Consider the following 20051-nt stretch of genomic DNA (forward strand, 5'->3'; position numbering starts at 1 on the left):
AGCTCTCTTACATAGGCTTAAAAGGTATATAAAGCATATACCAAGCTGTATTCCAATAATGATTTAAAGAGAATTAAAAAGCAATAAGCAATGTCTAGTTAAAACAATTCTTTTTTCGGCTTGACTTTATCAATTTATAATTCGTGAACTTATGATCCACAGTGTTCTCTCTGACATTTTGCTTTCCTTTCTTGCCCTTGTAGTCTCTTCTCCAAACATCAACAGAATGATCTTTTTAAAACATAAATCAAATCATCCCCTTTCCAGATTTAAATCCTCTAGTGGCTTCAGTCACGTTTAGAATAAATCCCACTCTTTACTAGGCTCTGCAAGGCCTTATATGAGCTAGCCTTTGCCTATCTGTAATAATCTCCATCCATTTCCTCCTTAGTCACTTTACCTTCCAAACACTAGAATCATTGCTCTTCCTAAAATATGCCCAACTCTTGCTCTCCATGAAAAGCTCTTCGACCTCAGATTATTAAATAGTTCATTTCATCATTTCATTCAGATCTCCACATATGATATCTCCTTAGAGAGGTCTTCCTTCGGGAATTTAAAAAAAATCAACCTCAACCTCATCACTCAATTCCCTTCATGGTTTTCACTACCTGCTTATATGACATGATAGTTTACTTTTTTATCTATAAGTTTCATGGGGGCAGAGACTTAAGAGCAACAACTGTTCACTGCTGTGTGTTCATTGCTCTGACAATGCCTGACACTTAGTAAGCATTCATTAGCTGTATGTTAGAAAATAAATTTTATAATCTTGAATTATTACAAAATCATTTTTTAGGTCTAGTCAGGCACATTTGTTCATTTTAAATCAGATTGAATAAAGCGTTGGACTATAAAGATGTTTAGGAGACAGCAAATAATTTTATGAAAGCACATTTTAGTTTACTCATTAAGTCAAAATCATCTTCTAATTTTTATATATTCTAGCCTATATTTTTGCTTTTGCTAGTGTTTAAAGGAGGAGGAATGATAGATTTTATTTCTCAATACTTACATATTTCAAAGTGAATCATAAAATAGCTGAACCTCTTTGATTATTTCAAATAGCTACAAATGGAATAATAAGGATAGATGACTCAGCAATGAAGACAGAGCTCTCTTGCCTGTTTCCCTCATTTTCAAAATCGAGGAACTGTACCTAATGGTCTCTAAGACCCATTTGGTTTATTGTCCTACAAACTGAATATTGTAATTTGAAAAAATAAATCCTCATCTGTAACTCTAAAATATCAAAAAATAATATAATTTTACAAATTTAATTTTCATAAATTATAACTATAAATGGCAATAACTTGCAAAAATCCTTTTTGATTAGTAAATACTACCACTCAAATCATCCATTTAACTAATTGTGTGACATTAAGGGAGTAACTTCACCTTTCTATGACTCTATTTCATCAATTGTAAAATGGAATTAATTATACTATACACCTTATAAGGTAGTTATTAAAATGAAATGGGCTAATGTGTGATACAACATTAATGTAATATGTAGTATATTATAAGTGTTAAATAACATAAAGATAATTAATTAGGGTTTCTCTGGTGTCACAGTGGTTGAGAGTCCGCCTGCCGATGCAGGGGACATGGGTTCGTGCCCCGGTCCAGGAAGATCCCACATGCCGTGGAGCGGCTAGGCCCGTGAGCCATGGCTGCTGAGCCTGTGTGTCCAGAGCCTGTGCTCCTCAATGGGAGAGGCCACAACAGTGAGAGGCCCACATACCAAAAAAAAAAAAAAAAAAAAGAGGTAGCCTGCCATGATATCTTTTCTTAACTCCTCTAATTTTTATAAGAATTCACATAAAACATGTGACAAATTATAGTTCTTCACTGTGGCATTTAGAGCTTATGCTGTGTTTTCATATTCTAGTCAATTTATTTTCCCATCTACCCTATCATGGGTAGATGGGAAACATTCTAATTAATTCAAACATTCTAATTAATTCTCTAATTCCCTTACCTACCTCCTTTACTCTCAGCGTCCATGGCTTACCTCCTGGAATGCAGATCTGAAGAGTTAAGAGATGCCTGAATAGCTCCACTTAGATGTCACATGGGCACCTAAAACTTCTTTCTTCTTAAAATATGTCTTTTTTTCTGGGATTTCCTATCTCATTAAATAACCTATCTATTACCCAGTTTTCAAGAGAGAAATCTAGGAGTCTATTAAATTATCACTCTTCATTACACACCTCAGACTCATAATCAGTTGCCATAGATTGGGTTCACTGGGAAGTGAACTCCGAGGCAGAAATTAGCATTCAGAAGTTTACTAGGAAGTGCTCTTGGGATCAACAGCTATGGAAGGGAAAAGAAGAAAACAGGATTACGTAGAGGGAAAAGTTGGGTCGAGATGCAGTCTCCATGCCAATCTCATGGTTATTCTTGAATGAATATTTATATCCTCCCACTGATTATTCATTGGATGTGGTCACCCTAGAAAGGGGTGCAACCTTGGGTAGGGGAGATCTTCCCAGCTGAAACTGGGGTTATTTAGAAACAGCACGCTCTAAAAAGTGGATTTGAATGGCACAGTATTCACCATACCAATAAACCACCTCATTATACCGTTTTGTTTCTTAAATAGCTCTCAAGTCATCCCACTTCTTTATGCCCCTATTTCCACTATTCTAGTTTGCTACTAACATTTCTCCCTTGTATACCAGCTTTATAAAGGGTTTTACTATATCCAGTATATTTCTCTTCTACTTTATTCCCCACCCAGCTGTGAAATCTTTGTAAATCACTTATCGGACCATGTTTCTCCTATTCTTAATAACTTTCAATAGTCTCCTATTGCCTTTATGATAAAACATCAGTTTCTTACAAAGACCAGTAAGACTGTAATGATCTGCCTGTCTCTTCTTTAACATCCTGAAGCCACTTATCCCCCCCTTACACTATACCCTGTCAAAGCCTGACTATACCAAGACTTTCAAATGGACCACAGGTTCACCTCTCAGATTTTCTATACATTGCTCTGCACCTGGGAATACACATTACCCAAGTCTGTCCTTATGACTGATTAGCTTACTCTTCCTTAGAGAAGTGTTTCTTGAATCCTTAGAATAGGTTATATACTTCTGCTTGTGCTCCCTTAGCACCTTTTATTTCTCCTATCATAACACTTCCCTATCATAACAATGGTTTACAATTTTCTATCATTATTATCTTAATTTGTACAAATTGCCTGCCAATAATCTCATGAACACAGAACTTGTGTTTGCGATAATAAGCAACATGACCCAAGATAGAGCCTTTATCTACAGTCTTACTCTTATATAACACTTACTCCTATACACATTTCAACAAATAAGTAAAAGAGAAAAAATTGAAACTAAACATACCAAAACAAAACATAGCTCAAAATATTTTGAAATAAGTAGGCCTTTGTCATAGAATTTTTGGGAGAAACAAAAAGAATGAAATTTCATGTAACTCAACAAAACTTTCTTGAGAGATTCCTCTCCCTGTGGCGTGGCTGCTGTTAAATTATCTTTCAACTCCCCTCTCTCTCTGTCTCCCCCTCTGTCATGTCCCTCCACATAGTTTGATTCCTTTCTTATGTAACAGAATTTAGCTCCATTCATTACCTTCCTTAAGCAAAAAAAAATATATTCCTTCCAATCCACCCACCTTAAATAGAGACAGTAGAGATTCTAAATCTTGTAGATAAATTTGTAGTTTTTTAATAATAATCAATTCACAACTATTCATTGACATTAGTGCAGATGAAAACGTCTGTGGGTTTGTGTAGTTCCCAGAGCACCACTTTTTTCTCAACTACTCTAGAAAGTATATTGAAATGCTTATGAGTGTTCACGAGATCACTCATTTATTAAAAAAAAAATTAAGTGCCCTCTGTGTGTCAGGCACTATACTAGTTTGATGGAATACAGAAGCAAACAAGAGATACATGATCTCAGGTTTGTGGAGATTTATTTCCAGTGAAGGGAGAGGAAATATATAAACTGAAAAATAAAGTAAAAAGGCAATGTTAATATAGAAAGTTTCAAGAAAATAAAAATGGATAATCATAAGTATGGCCAAGTGACTATTAGGTTAATTGGCCATGGGAAGCCTCCTTGAGGATGATCCATTTGAGCCAGAAAGCTAAATGACTAGAAGGATTCAGTTTGCAAAAATCTGAAGAAGAAACCTTCCAGGAATCTGGAATAGTGACTGCAAAAACCCAAAGGTGTGTATAGTTAGATTAGGCTATTGTGTTGAAACACAGATATCCAGGCGAGAAATGATACAGGCAGATATCAGATAAAGTATCCACGGTCAGGAGTTCAAATTCAATTCTATGGCTATATAATGTAGCTAAACTATTTTGATCAAGGAATTAAAATGAAGGAAGGCACTGTGGGTTAATTACTAAGAGCAGAGCTTTTGGGAACCAGGCTGTATGATTTTGAATCTCAGCACTGAAAATTGCTAGCTGTATCTTACACAATTCACTTAACTTTTCCAGCCTCGGTTCCCATAAAATTGCAATAAATATAAAAGTATCCATTATATTTTATATGACTGCAGAATATTAATAGCTATCTAATTTCTATTTTAAAAGATCACACTGTGGACTGGAGCCTACCCGGGCTCTTTGGTGGAGCTAATGGCAGACTCTGAGAGGGCTCATGCCAAGGAGTACTTCCCAGAAATTCTGCTGCCAGTGCCCTTGTCACCACAGTGAGCCACAGCCACCCCCACATCTACAGGAGAACCCACAACACTAGCAGCTGTGTGAATGAAAGGCTCTTGGTGCTCCAGCCAGGAGTCAGTGCTGTGCCTCTGAGGTGGGAGAGCCAACTTCAGCACATTGGTCCACAAGAGACCTCCCAGCTCCACGTAATAACAAATGGTAAAAACCTCCACGAGATCTCCATCTCAACACCAAGACCCAGCTTCACTCAATGACCAGCAAATTACAGTACTGGACACCCTATGCCAAACAACTAGCAAGACAGGAGCACAGCCTCATCCATTAGCAGAGAGGCAGCTTAAAATCATAATAAAACCACAGACACCCCAAAACACAACACCAGATGTGGACCTTCCCACAAGAAAGACAAGATCCAGCCTCATCCACCAGAACACAGGCACTAGTCTCCTACACCAGGAAGCCTACACAACCCACTGAGCCAACCTTAGCCATTGGGGACAGACACCAAAAACAACGGGAACTACGAACCTGCAGGTTGCAAAAAGGAGAACCCAAACAGAGTAAGTTAAGCAAAATGAGAAGACAGAAAAACACACAGCAGATGAAGAAGCAAGGTAAAACCCACCAAACTTAATAAATGAAGAGGAAATAGGCAGTCTACCTGAAAAAGAATTCAGAATAATGTTAGTAAAGATGATCCAAAATCTTAGATATAGAATAGACAAAATAAAAGAAAAGTTTAACAAGGAACTAGAAGAGCTAAAGAGCAAACAAACAATGATGAACAACACAATAAATGAAATTAAAAATTCTGCAGAAGAGATGAATAACAGAATAACTGAGGTGGAAGAACGGATAAGTGACCTGAAAGATAAAATAGTGGAAACAACTACTGCAGAGCAGAATAAAGAAAAAAGAATGAAAAGAACTGAGGACAGTCTCAGAGACCTCTGGGACAACATTAAATGCACCAACATTTGACTTATAGGGGTCCCAGAAGAAGAGAAAAAGAAAGGGACTGAAAAAATATTTGAAGAGACTATAGTTGAAAATTTCCCTAATATGGGAAAGGAAATTGTTAATCAAGTCCAGGAAGCACAGAGAGTCCCATAAAGGATAAATCCAAGGAGAAACATGCCTAGACAAATATTAAGCACACTATCAAAAACTAAATACAAAGAAAACATATTAAAAGCAACAAGGGAAAAACAACAAATAACACACAATGGAATCCCCATAAGGTTAACAGCCGAACTTTCAGCAGAAACTTTGCAAGCCAGAAGGGAGTGGCAGGACATATTTAAAGTGATGAAGGAGAAAAAAACTACAACCAAGATTACTCTACCCATCAAGGATCTCATTCAGATTTGATAGAGAAATTAAAACCTTTACAGACAAGCAAAAACTGAGAAAGTTCAGCACCACCAAACCAGCTTTACAACAAATGCTAAAGAAACTTCTCCAGGCAAGAAACACAAGACAAGGAAAAGACCTACAATAACAAACTCAAAACAATTAAGAAAATTGGAATAGGAATATACATATCGATAATTACCTTAAATGTAAATGGATTAAATGCTCTCACCAAAAGACAAAGACTTGCTGAATGGATACAAAAATAAGACTTGTATATATGCTGTCTACAAGAGACCCACTTCAGACCTAGGGACACATACAGACTGAAAGCGAGGGGATGGACAAAGATATTCCATGCAAATGCAAAACAAAAGAAAGCTGGAGTAACAATTCTCATATCAGACAAAATAGACTTTAAAGTGAAGACTATTACAAGAGACAAAGAAGTACACCACATAATGATAAAGGGATTGATCCAAGAAGAAAATATAACAATTGTAAATATTTATGCACCCAACATAGGAGCACTTCAACACAAAAGGCAAATACTAACAGCCATAAAAGGGGAATTCAATAGGAAAACATATAGTAGGGGACTTTAACATCCCACATTCATCAATGGACAGATCATCTAAAATGAAATTAATAAGGAAACACAAACTTTAAGTGATACATTATACAAGATGGATTTAATTGATATTTATAGGACATTCCACCCAAAAACAACAGAATACACATTCTTCCCAAGTGCTCATGGAACATTCTCCAGGATAGATCATATCTTGGGTCACAAATCAAGCCTTGGTAAAATTAAGAAAATTGAAATTTTATCAAGTATCTTTTCCGACCACAATGCTATGAAACTAGATTTCATTTACAGGAAAAGACCTGTAAAAAATACAAACACATGGAGGCTAAGTGATACACTACTTAATAACAAAGTGATCACAGAAGAAATCAAAGAGGAAATAAAAAAATACCTAGAAACAAATGACAGTGGAGACAAGATGACCCAAAACCTATGGGATGCAGCAAAAGCAGTTCTAAGAGGAAAGTTTATAGCAATACAGTCCTACCTTAAGAAACAGGAAATGTCTCATATAAATAACCTAAACTTGCACCTAAAGTAATTAGAGAAAGAAGAACAAAAAAAACCCAAATTTAGCAGAAGGAAAGAAATCATAAAGATCAGATCAGAAATAAATGGAAAAAAAATGAAGGAAACAATAGCAAAGATCAATAAAACTAAAAGCTGGTTCTTTGAGAAGAGAAACAAAATTGATAACCCATTTGCCAGACTCCTCATGAAAAAAAGGGAGAAGACTCAAATCAATAGAATTAGAAATGAAAAAGGAGAAGTAACAAATGACACTGCAGAAATACAAAAGATCATGAGAGATTACTACAAGCAACTCTATGCCAATAAAATGGACAACATGGAAGAAATGGACAAATTCTTAGAAATGCACAATCTTCTGAGACTGAACCAGGAAGAAATAGAAAATATGAACAGACCAATCACAAGCACTGAAATTGAAACTGTGATTAAAAATCTTCCAAAAAACAAAAGTCCAGGACCAGTTGTCTTCACAGGCGGATTCTATCAAACATTTAGAGAAGAGCTAACACCTATCCTTCTCAAACTCTTCTGAAATATAGCAGAGGGAGGAACACTCCCAACCTCATTCTACGAGGCCACCATCACCCTGATACCAAAACGAGACAAAGATGTCACAAAGAAAGAAAACTACAGGCCAATATCACTGATGAACATAGATGCAAAAATCCTCAACAAAATACTAGCAAACAGAACCCAACAGCACATTAAAAGGATCATATAACATGATCAAGTGGGGTTTTTTCCAGGAATGCAAGGATTCTTCAATATATGCAAATCAATCAACGTGATACACCATATCAGCAAATTGAAGGAAAAAATAACATATGATCATCTCAATCAAGGCAGAGAAAGATTTCGACAAATTTCAACACCCATTTATGTTAAAAACCCTCCAGAAACTAGGCATAGAAGGAACTTTCCTCAACATAATAAAGGCCATATATGACAAACCCACAGCCAACATCATCCTCAATGGTGAAAAACTGAAACCATTTCCACTAAGATCAGGAATAAGACAAGGTTGCCCACTCTCACCACTATTATTCAACATAGTTTTGCAAGTTTTAGCCACAGCAATCAGAGAAGAAAAAGAAATAAAGGGAATCCAAATCGGAAAAGAAGAAGTAAACCTGTCACTGTTTGCAGATGACATGATACTATACTTAGAGTATCCTAAAGATGCTACCAGAAAACTACTAGAGCTAATCAATGAATTTGGTAAGTAGCAGGATACAAAATTAAAGCACAGAAATCTCTTGCATTCCTATACACTAATGATGAAAAATCTGAAAGTGAAATTATGAAAACACTCACATTTACCATTGCAACAAAAATAAAATACCTAGGAATAAACCTACCTAAGGAGACAAAAGAACTGTATGCAGAAAATTATAAGACACTGATGAGAGAAATTAAAATAATACAAATAGATGGAAAGATAAAGCATGTTCTTGGATTGGAAGAATCAACATTGTGAAAATGACTCTACTACCCAAAGTAATCTACAGATTCAATGCAATCCCTATCAGACTACCACTGAGTGCTTCCCTGGTGGCGCAGTGGTTGAGAGCCCTCCTGACGATGCAGGGGACACGGGTTCATGCCCAGGTCCAGGAAAATCCCACATGCCGCAGAGTGGCTGGGCCCGTGAGACATGGCCACTGGGCCTGTGCGTCCGGAGCCTGTGCTCTTCAGTGGGAGAGGCTGCAGTGGTGAGAGGCCTGCGTACCACAAAAAAAAAAAAAAAAAAAAACTACCACTGACATTTTTAACAGAACTAGAACAAAAAATTTGACAATTTATATGGAAACACAAAAGACCCCGAATAGCCAAAGCAATCTTGAGAATGAAAAATGGAGCTGGAGGAATCAGGCTCCCTGACTTCATATTATACTACAAAGCTACAGTAATCAAGACAGTATGGTACTGGCACAAAAACAGAAATATACATCCATGGAACAGGATAGAAAGCCCTGAGATAAAGCCACACACATATGGTCACCTTAACTTTGATAAAGGGAGCAAGGATATACAGTGGAGAAAAGAGAGCCTCTTCAATAAGTGGTGCTGGGGAAACTCTACAGGTACAAGTAAAAGTATGAAATTTGAACACTCCCTAACACCATACAAAAAAATTAACTCAAAATGGATTAAAGACCTAAATGTAAGGCCAGTCACTATCAAACTCTTAGAAGAAAACATAGGCAGAACACTCTATGACATAAATCACAGAAAGATTCTTTTTGACCCACCTCCTAAATAAATGGAAATAAACAAATGGGACCTAATGAATCTTAAAATATTTTGCACAGCCAATGAAACCATAAACAAGACCAAAAGACAACCCTCAGAATGGGAGAAAATATTTGTAAATGAAGCAACTGACAAAGGATTAATCTCCAAAATATACAAGCAACTCATGCAGCTCAGTATCAAAAAACAAACAACCCAATCCAAAAATGGGCAGACCTAAATAGACACTTCTCCAAAGAAGATATACAGATTACCAACAAACACATGAAGGGATGCTCATCATTATTAATCATTAGAGAAATGTGAATCAAAACTACAATGAGATATCATCTCACACCAGTCAGAATGACCATCATCAAAAAATTTAGAAACAATAAATGCTGGAGAGGTTGTGGAGAAAAGGGAACCCTCTTGCACTGTTGGTGGGAATGTAAATTGATACAGCCACTATGGAGAACAGTATGGAGGTTCCTTAAAAACCTAAAAATAGAGCCACCATACGGCCACACCACCCCACTCCTGGGCATATACCCTGAGAAGACCATAATTCAAAAAGAGTCATGTACCAAAATGTTCATTGCAGCTCTATTTACAATAGTCAGGACATGGAAGCATCCTAAGTATCCATCAACAGATGAATGGATAAAGAAGATGTGGCAGATATATACAATAGAATATTACTCAGCCATAAAAATAAACGAAATTGAGTTATTTGTAGTGAGGTGGATGGACCTAGGGTCTGTCATACAGAGTGAAGTAAGTCAGAAAGAGAAAAACAAATACCGTATGCTAACACATATATATGGAATCTAAGAAGAAGAAGAAAAAAAAGGTCATGAAGAACCTAGGGGCAAGACAGGAATAAAGACACAGACCTACTAGAGAATGGACTTGAGGATATGTAGAGGGGGAAGGGTAAGTTGTAACAAAGTGAGAGAGTGGCATGGACACATATACACTACCAAACATAAAATAGATAGCTAGTGGGAAGCAGCCGCACAGCACAGGGAGATCAGCTTGGTGCTCTGTGAACACCTAGAGGGTGGGATAGGGAGGGTGGGAGGGAGGGAGATGCTAGAGGGAAGAGATATGGGAACATATGTATATGTATAACTGATTCACTTTGTTATAAAGCAGAAACCAACACACCATTGTAAAACAATTATACTCCAATGAAGATGTTAAGGGCTTCCCTGGTGGCACAGTGGTTGAGAGTCTGCCTGCTGATGCAGGGGACACTGGTTCATGCCTTGGTCTGGGAAGATCCCACATGCCATGGAGTGGCTCGGCCCGTGAGCCATGGCCACTGAGCCTGTGCGTCCGGAGCCTGTGCTCTGCAACGGGAGAGGCCAAATCAGTGAGAGGCCCACGTACTGCCAAAAAAAAAAAAAAAAAAATTAAAGATGTTAAAAAAAAAAAGATCACACTGCCATAGCATGAAGAAATAATTACATGAAGAAAGTGGAAATCGTGAACTCATTTGGAGGCTGTATAATTTTTTATGGCTTGCATAACAAATTACCACAGGCTAAGTGGCTTAAAACAACACAAATATATCATATTTCACTACTGTGGGTCAGAAGTCAGACATAGGTCACACTGGGCTAAAATCAAGGTGTTTGGCAGGGGTGCATTCTTTTATAGAGGCTGTAGGGGAAAATCCATTTCCTTGCCTTTTCCAGTCTCTAGAGGCCACCTGCATTCCTTGGCTCGTGGCCTCCTTCAAAGGTAGCAGTAGCAAGTTGATACATCTAATGTTACATCTCTCTTACTAGCTACAGCTGGGAAAAACTCTTCACTTTTAAGGACTCATATAATTAATGTGAACCCTCTCAAATAATCCAGATTAATTTTTCTCTAGGTTTGTACACTTAATTATAGTTGCAATTCCCTTTTGTCATGTAAGCTAACATATTTACAGGTTTTCAGCATCTTTAAGATTAGAAAATGGGCATCATTGAGTGGTCGTTATTCTGCCTAACATATCTTAACACTGGTGGTTTTTAGGAAAACGTCTTAGTAATATTTAATAGTAATATTTTAGTAATTTTGTAATATGTAGTAATTTAGTAACTTTAAATTTAAACAGATATTTAAAGTAATATTTAAACAAGTCTTTTGCAAATTTTATGTCTAAAAAAATACTGTGGGATTCAAATTGTAGAAAGTCCTCATTATCGAAAGACACTTAAAATAAATCTTCTTAAAAGGGGAAACATATCCTAATAAATTAAAAAAAATCAATTTTAACTAAAATTAATTTGAATTAATTTCATTTAAAAATTTAAGCTATAATACAAGGTAATTCTTAGAATAAAAAACTGAAACAAGAATGAGTCTTTTTAAAAGTAACTTTTCAGCAAAACAGTATGATAGCAGAGTAGAACACTATTTATATTGATCATTTAAAGCAAAACAATAAATAAAGGCCTTTTGGCAATTAGGAGCCCATTTCTGATTAAAGAAACTTAGTTAATTTAGACCAACCCTTCTACTAAGGATAACTAAAGAAATTGGGATAGATGATAGATAAACAGAGACAGATAGATAAATGGATAGAAAAAGGATAGACAGATATATAAAGAGAAAGATAGATAGATGAATAATCCATTAGAGTGTCCTTGCAGAGCTACTAAGATGGCAAAGAATTGCTTATTCAGTGTAACTATGTAAGAAGGAAGGAAATGAGGCTCTGGAAAAATGAGTCTAGCATTTTAGACACTTTGCCCCTGGAAATATCTATTGATTCTTTTAAAGACTACTAAGAAGAAAACAATTTGAATCACATTTTGACAACCTTACAGGGCTGGATGGATAAAAATTAGAGTTGAGGACCTGCTAAGGTGGCAGGTCTCTGTTAAACTTCTGCATATTTTTGGTTGAAATTTTTTTTTTTTTTTTTTTTTTTTTTTTTTTTTTGCGGTACGCGGGCCTCTCACTGTTGTGGCCTCTCCCGTTGCGGAGCACAGGCTCCGGACGCGCAGGCTCAGCGGCCATGGCTCACGGGCCCAGCCGCTCCACGGCATGTGGGATCTTCCCGGACCGGGGCATGAACCCGCGTCCCCTGCATTGACAGGCGGACTCTCAACCACTGCGCCACCAGGGAAGCCCTTTGGTTGAAATTTGAAAGAACTATATCCTGGAAGAGAATGTGCACTCAATATAAACTGGCACTTTCAGGGACTGTAGTCCAACTTCAAATCAACTCAAAAATTTTCAAATATACATGGTCAAAGTAATCAGGAACACATGGCCACAGAATGCATGAATTGCATCCAGCATAAACAAAATGTAATAGAAGCCTATTCAATGGAGCTCCAGATATTGAAGTTGGTAGACCATTTTAAAGTAATTATTCTTAATATATTCAAATAAATAAAAGACGAAAGTCTATAGAGTAGAAATTCTACAATTAAAAGATTTTAAAAGAAAATTAATAACTTAACAATAGAATTTAATAATTTAGACACAGTTAATAATAGAATTTAATAATTTAGACATAGCAGCAGCCATATGTGGAGATAATAGATGAGAATTATCCGGTGATAAAATTTGAGAAGGTATGTGTGATCCAAGCAATTCTGACCTAACTATATTTTACTGATATTCCTGAAAACTGGAAACAATAACAGTGTGTAAAAGAAGCTAAAAGCACACACACAAAAATTTTCAAAATAGCAACAATTGGACTGAGAGCTGAATCTTCAACAAAAGTAATAAAATAAAATAAAATGAAATAAAAAACTGTGAAGTATACTTTTACAGTACTAAAATAAATAAAAATCTAGATTGCTATATGCAGAAAAGCAAAATAAAACAAACATTTTCAAAAATTAATGTGAAATAAAATTACCTTCATATAAATAAAAATTATGAGAATTTTTCTCAACAGATAAAATGAATTACAAGGAGTATTTTTCAAGCAGAAAGAAAATAATTTCAGATGGAAGATCAGAGATACAGGAAGGAATGAAGAGCAATAAAAGTGGTCAATATCAGGCTGAATCTAAAAAACATTGACTATATCAAATAATAATAATGCCTTAGGGTACATAGAGAGAGAGAGAAAGAGAATTAAAATATGTAACAATTGTATTGAGATGAAATGTAGTGGTAAAAGGAGTTAAAGTGTTTTTAAGTCTCTTGGATTTTTTCTTAAGGTAAAAGTGACAGTTAATTTAGACTAAGTCAAGGACATTGTATTCCTAAAGTATTCACAAAAAGAATAACTACGTAAAAATATGTAAAAGTTTAAAAAAAAAAAGAATAACTACAAATAATTTTCACCTAACAGAGAAAAAAAATGGAACCAGATAAATATGTAATCTCCCCAAAAGAAGCAGAAGGTGGAAACAAGAAGAGAGGAGAGATAAATAGAAAGCAAATAGGAAGCTGACAGATTTTAATACAACTATATCAATAGTTATATTAATAGTTATATTACTATTATAGTTATATTACTTATAAGTAGGTAAGTGCTCTAATTAAATAGTTATATTACTTATATATTACTCTTATAAGTAGTTAAGTGCTCTAATTAAAGGAAAGATATAAAAATAAAAAAATAATAATATACTAACTACAAAAAACATTTCTAAAATATGAGTACTGCAAGGTTGAAGTTAAATTTTGGAAAAAGATATAGAATACAAACACTAACCAAAAGAAATCTTCTAAGTTCTATCCGTATCAAAGTAGATTTTAGTACAAAAAAAGAAAATTTTGAAATAAAGCCAGACACATCAAATGGTAAAAGGTTACCCACTAGGATCATAGAGAATAAAGGCATAAAATATACATTTTACAAAGTGTCATTGTCTCAAAATATGTGAGAAAAAAATAACAAATATACAAAAAGAAACAGACAAGTGGCAGGGGATTTTTTTTTTTTTTTTTTTTTTTTTTTTTTGCGGCACGTGGGCCTCTTACTGTTGTGGCCTCTCCCATTGCGGAGCACAGGCTCCGGACATGCTGGCTTAGCAGCCATGGCTCACGGGCCCGGCTGCTCTGTGGCATGTGGGATCTTCCCGGACCAGGGCACGAACCGAGTCCCCTGCATCGGCAGGCGTACTCTTAACCACCGCGCCACCAGGGAAGCCCAACAGGGGATATTTTAATGCAGCTTATTCACTAGCTGATAGAAAAAACAGGAAAAAACAAATCAGTAAATATAGAGAAAATTTGAACAATGTGATGAGCAAACTTGACCCAATGAAATATATGGAACACTGCACCCAACACCTGCAGAATACACCTTCTTTCAAAAACACTTGGAATATCCACAGAAAATGACTAAACAAAATAATTTGAGAACACACTATTGGCATTTTCTACTAAAGTTGAAATAACATGCCCTACCTTATGACAGAGGAATTCCACTAGTATATTTTTAAAAAATCATACATAGAGGCATCAAAAGACACATACAAAATTATTCATAGCAGCAGTATTCATAATGGTCAAGAACTGGGAAATACCCAATAGCAGAAGAATGGCTATTTAACTGAGAGCACATTTATACACTGTAATAGTATATGGTAATGAAAATAAACAAACTACAGCCAAAGGCAACAATGTATTCGAATATCACTAACCTAATATTTATCAAAAGAATTCAGTCAAGGATAATATATACTGCATGTTTCCACTGGTACAAAACTCAAAAACTAAAGGGTAGTAAAAGCTAAACTAAAGGTAGTATTAGAAATCAGTATTATCATTATGTTTATTCAGAGGGAAGAAATAGTGAATGAAGGGAGAATGGGTGCTGACAATATTCCATTTCTTGAACTGGGTGATGATTACACAGATGTTCTCTTTGTCATAGTTAATTGAACTCTGCAAATATGTTTTCTCTGTGTTTTTTTCATATATGTGTTATGCATTACAATTATGTATGGGAATGTATAACTACATATGTATATATAAAGAAAAAATATATGCATATATGTATATACATATTATGGAGTAAGAGATGACATTACTTTCTCTAATTGAAGTCAACATACTATCAAGTCTCTATGACAAGTGATAATGGACAGCACTTGACCTTGACAAATAAAGGTGTCTCAATCTCTTCTTTTTAAAAATAGTCTATTTTGGGTAGTTAGACTAGATATAGCACCAGCTGTCCTCTCTTCTTTGGCCCAGAGCCCTCCCCTCACACTGTAGTCAGCATCTCCTCTAAATTAATATTGAACACATATTTAAAGGCTATAATATTTAACCAGTGCTAAAATAGTAGGCTACATAATACACCTACATGACTTGGTTGAGGCTATATATAAACTATCCGAATGTACCTATTCTAGTCCCAAAACCAATATTATTTCCTTTAAGTGCAGGTTTCATATCTAACATTCCTTTTATTTTTGATTCTCTTGCCTAAAATAATTTACTCTACAGACTAGGCATTCATCAAATTTTTGTATCAACCATTGTCATATGATTTTTAAGTATTAATATCTACATGTTGAATAAGAGGAACATAAAATTTCAAGAGATAAACTACCCATGAGCACACAGGTAGAAAATGGCAGAGTTCATATTCAAAGTCTGACTCCACAGCTTAGGTTCTGTCTTCCAAGTTCTGTACCCTCCCTAAACAGAAAGTTAGACTCAGATCTTTTTTTTTTCTTAGTCCTCTCATTAAGACTCAAGAACATGTTCACAAGAGAAAGGACAAGAAAAATTTCCTCTTCCAAAGAGATTTGAACTAACTTTTTTACACATCTCAATCCACTCTGCTACTCAGAGTTCTTTACTATAAAACTCTTTGGTTTTCCATGCAAAGAAATTCCAGATGAGTTCCTACCATTGATCTTCCAGACGTCCCAAACATGTCTAAATCCTCTAGTGACAGTTTATGCTAAAATATAAACTGAGTCCCTAATACATAAAAATGAAGTTTGTTTTTCTACCACCAAAATAGAAATTTAACTTTGCATCATGTGAATTATTCTAGTATTCTTATTAAAAACTCATCTTTTCATCTGTGTCTCTTCTCCCTCTAGCTGGTGAATTTCTCAAGAGAAGAATGTTTGTTCTGATTTTTCTAATCATTTTCAAAGCACTTAAAACAGTGCCTAGTACAAATAAACATTCAGTTAATGTTTTTTTGCTCAAGTTTTCATAGAAATGAAGAGAATTAAGTCAAGTCAAAAGAGCAACAGGAAAATCCACTGTTGTGTCTTTATTATTAAGGTTAATTTTTTTGGCTTTTATGCTAAATAATCGAGATCATTTTCTTTCATTTTCACCTGCTTTTCATGTGTCAACATATTTAAAAAGGATGCTAAAAATCACCCCTAGTAATACGTGTAGAAATATTTCCTTAAGCAATTATATTTGCAAGGTTTTTCCACTTTTACCCTAAGAATTGGTAGTTGATGGAACAAGAAGGGCCAGTAATAACAGTTGCTAATGGTAACATATCCTGAGGACAAACAGAAGGGAGATCCTGGGAAGTAGCTTGGAGAAAACCATAGCGTTAAGGGAGGATATCAAAGTAAAAATAGAATATGTTAGAAATCGCCATCTTTCGTTGAATGGATATCTTGGCAGTCAAAGTCCATAAACAGTAGCAACTTGAGCCAAGACTTCCTTTGAAACCACTTCTATTTCATGGAAACTAATTTTTAACATGCTCAGTGGTTTAGGAACATGAAGAGTCAGTTTACAAATCATTATGCACTTCATGAAAAGAAAAATAAATTGTCAAGAACCCAGATTTTAAAATCATATAATGGAGTTAAACATTAAGTCATGTGACAAATTAGAGGGACACTAGAGTAATTTCAACACAGTCAAATCATCAGCCTTCAATCTTCATAGTGATTATGCTCTCAGCTTACATATATCTCTACATTACTGTGGTGTCTTAATAACATCTGTTAAAAATCCTGACATGTTGGTAATATGAGGAGAGAACATCCTTCAGTGTACCTATGCCAATAAGCAAATGTCTGTTCTAGTTACTGAGGTTTTTAGTCTTTCTGAGTATATATAGCTCATACTTCTCTGATCTCTTTACTTCAGAATAGAATGTAGTGAATAGCTCAATGAAAATCAGCAAGTTGTGATTATTAACTAATTCATATGTTGGTTTGAAAACCCAGGTCTATGATAAAATGCTCTAATAATAGGAGTGAGGCAAGTATGTAATAAATCTGGCCTTGGTAGGATAATTGCATTAAATTTATCTTAAATATAAGGCAACCATCTTGTTATTTGTTAAGATTTTTTTATTTTCCATTTCTGATATTAAGAAATTACACAATTATTTTATATTCTGGACCAAATATAATACCTTCTTCTTCTAGAACGTGCACTTTAATCCACAAACACCTCTGTATGTGTTTCTCATCACTGAGTACTTGTACACATCCTTCAAATCTTAACTTAACTCATGTATCTCCTACTTTATGAAACCATCGTCCACTCCCTCAGGCAGAGGCAGTTAGGCTACTTCCTTTATGTTACCATTGAATTTACAGCAGCCATAGCACTTGTTATAATAGTGTGCTTATTTTTCTCTTCTTTCGGAATGAGTTTCTCAAGTGTAGAAGTGGCTTGTTTAGCCTAGCTGTGGAACACAGTTGAGAAAAATAATAATTTTTTAAATGAGCCAATCTGCCTTCTGGATCTTATCTCCCATAATACCTCACACCAGTACCATGTATGCATTTCATTATGCTTCAGACACAGAGGAATATTTACCATTTTAAAATCTTTCCACTTTTTGTTACAATAGTTTGGTTCAAAAAGTTGTTTCAGTCTGTATGGTTCATCTCTTGACTGAAACAGAAGACATTCTTTGATAGACAGTACAAGACACCTGTTCTCTGTCATCTTTAAGGAACTCTAGAGAACTGCCTCGGTTGCCAGAGCTTCTTCCATCAAACGTCTTCATTTCCATCACTGCTCAGTCCTATGGTAACTTGCAATTACTTCTGAGAAAGACCAACCATTAATTTCCCTGCATGGTAGTGTGTTGATACTTTCCAAAATGCATATTACCTGAGAGTGAGACCACAATTTGCTCAAAGTTCAAGACGATCTCTACACTGTATTGGGTATGTGATTTGGAGCCGGCAACTTAACTTCACTTTGTCTCGTCATCAGCTGAAAAATTATGATACGGACAGTAACCACCTCAAAATACTACCTATTTTATAAAATTTGACTTAATGTGAAACTGCAATGATAGTCACCATTTATTGAATACATATTAAGCATTTACATTTGCTTTACATACATTATTACATTTAATCATCCCTACAGCATTACAGAATAAGTATTGGTATCCACTTTCTACAGAAATGTGTGTGTATGTGTGTGTGTGTGTGTGTGTGTGTGTGTGTGTGTGTAGGAGACTATATCTAGTATAGTAATCTGGTCACAGTTAATTGAAATATGACAGGTTGGAGTAGGGAGATAAGACCCCTCAACTAATATGGATTTTTATCAAGTGTAATAATACAGTTGTTAAGACAATAAACCAGCAATCAGCTTTCAATTGCGAGCTGTTTTTTTTTAACAAAATAATGTAAAATCTAAGAATATGTTAGCAAATAATCTGGTTTTTCATGCCAGTTCTTTGGATATTTTTCTTTCCAAGCACTATCCCCCTACTTTCTTCACATATCTTACTCCACCTCGTAAAGGAAAATAATAATTTCTATCCCCTTGTCAGATAGAGTATGCATGAAAGGTGATTCCAGATAGGACATGTTCCCTATGACTGAAATAGAGCTCAGAATGGGAAACTTTTACCTTGATAACTTGAAAATAGGGGAAAGATTCCAGAAGTCATGCACCAAAGTTTAAAATACAATGGCAAGTAAAAAATCAAATAGTCAATCCAAGTAGAAAGGTAACCAGTGGAATCAGTAACAAAACCAATTTGTGGTTTAAGAAACAAGAAAAACTAAGGATAAAAAGTTGTGGAGTAGACAAAATGAAGTTATCTGGAAATGTTCCTGAAATGGAGCAAGCATGGCTCCAGTAGCCAAACCCAAGGCAGATAAGGGTTTTGTTGTTCGGGATTGTCTGATTGAGACTGAGAAGAACAGAAACCATATTTATCCTTCATATCAGGAGATATGAACAGTGTATGCCAAAAAGAAAGCCACCTTTTCAATTTCAGTTTCCATGTATTAGCTTGTCTACTTGGTCTGTCTACAGAATCCTTAGAAGCAAATCTCTTCTTGAAGCAGATGCAAGCCTGTCTTTTAAAGAAACATTTGGAGAATCAAAGTTTTTTCTCTGCCCCAATAAGGGTGGTAGAGAAAACAAGGCTTCTGAGAAAGTAAAAGCTAATTTTTTAAGATGGTCTAAATAAGATGAAGTAATAATAAAAGAATTATACTGATTATCATGTTTATACTCCCTTTTAATATTTTTGAATTTAAGCATAAAATGCTACATTTTGAGCCTAGAATCAGTATTTTTAAATCAACTAAGAAAATACTAAATTAAATAAATCAATTTTTGCTTACTAAGTTAATTCAATCAATCAATCAATAAAGCTTTCATTTTAAGACATTAAATGTAGAAAAACATTTCAAATAAACACTTATTTCAGAGTAGTTCAATATACTAATAGTCCTTGCATTCCAAATCTCCAGTTCTACA

The sequence above is a fragment of the Mesoplodon densirostris genome, chromosome 5 (assembly GCF_025265405.1).
Source record: "Mesoplodon densirostris isolate mMesDen1 chromosome 5, mMesDen1 primary haplotype, whole genome shotgun sequence".
In the NCBI taxonomy this organism is placed as follows: Eukaryota; Metazoa; Chordata; class Mammalia; order Artiodactyla; family Ziphiidae; genus Mesoplodon; species Mesoplodon densirostris.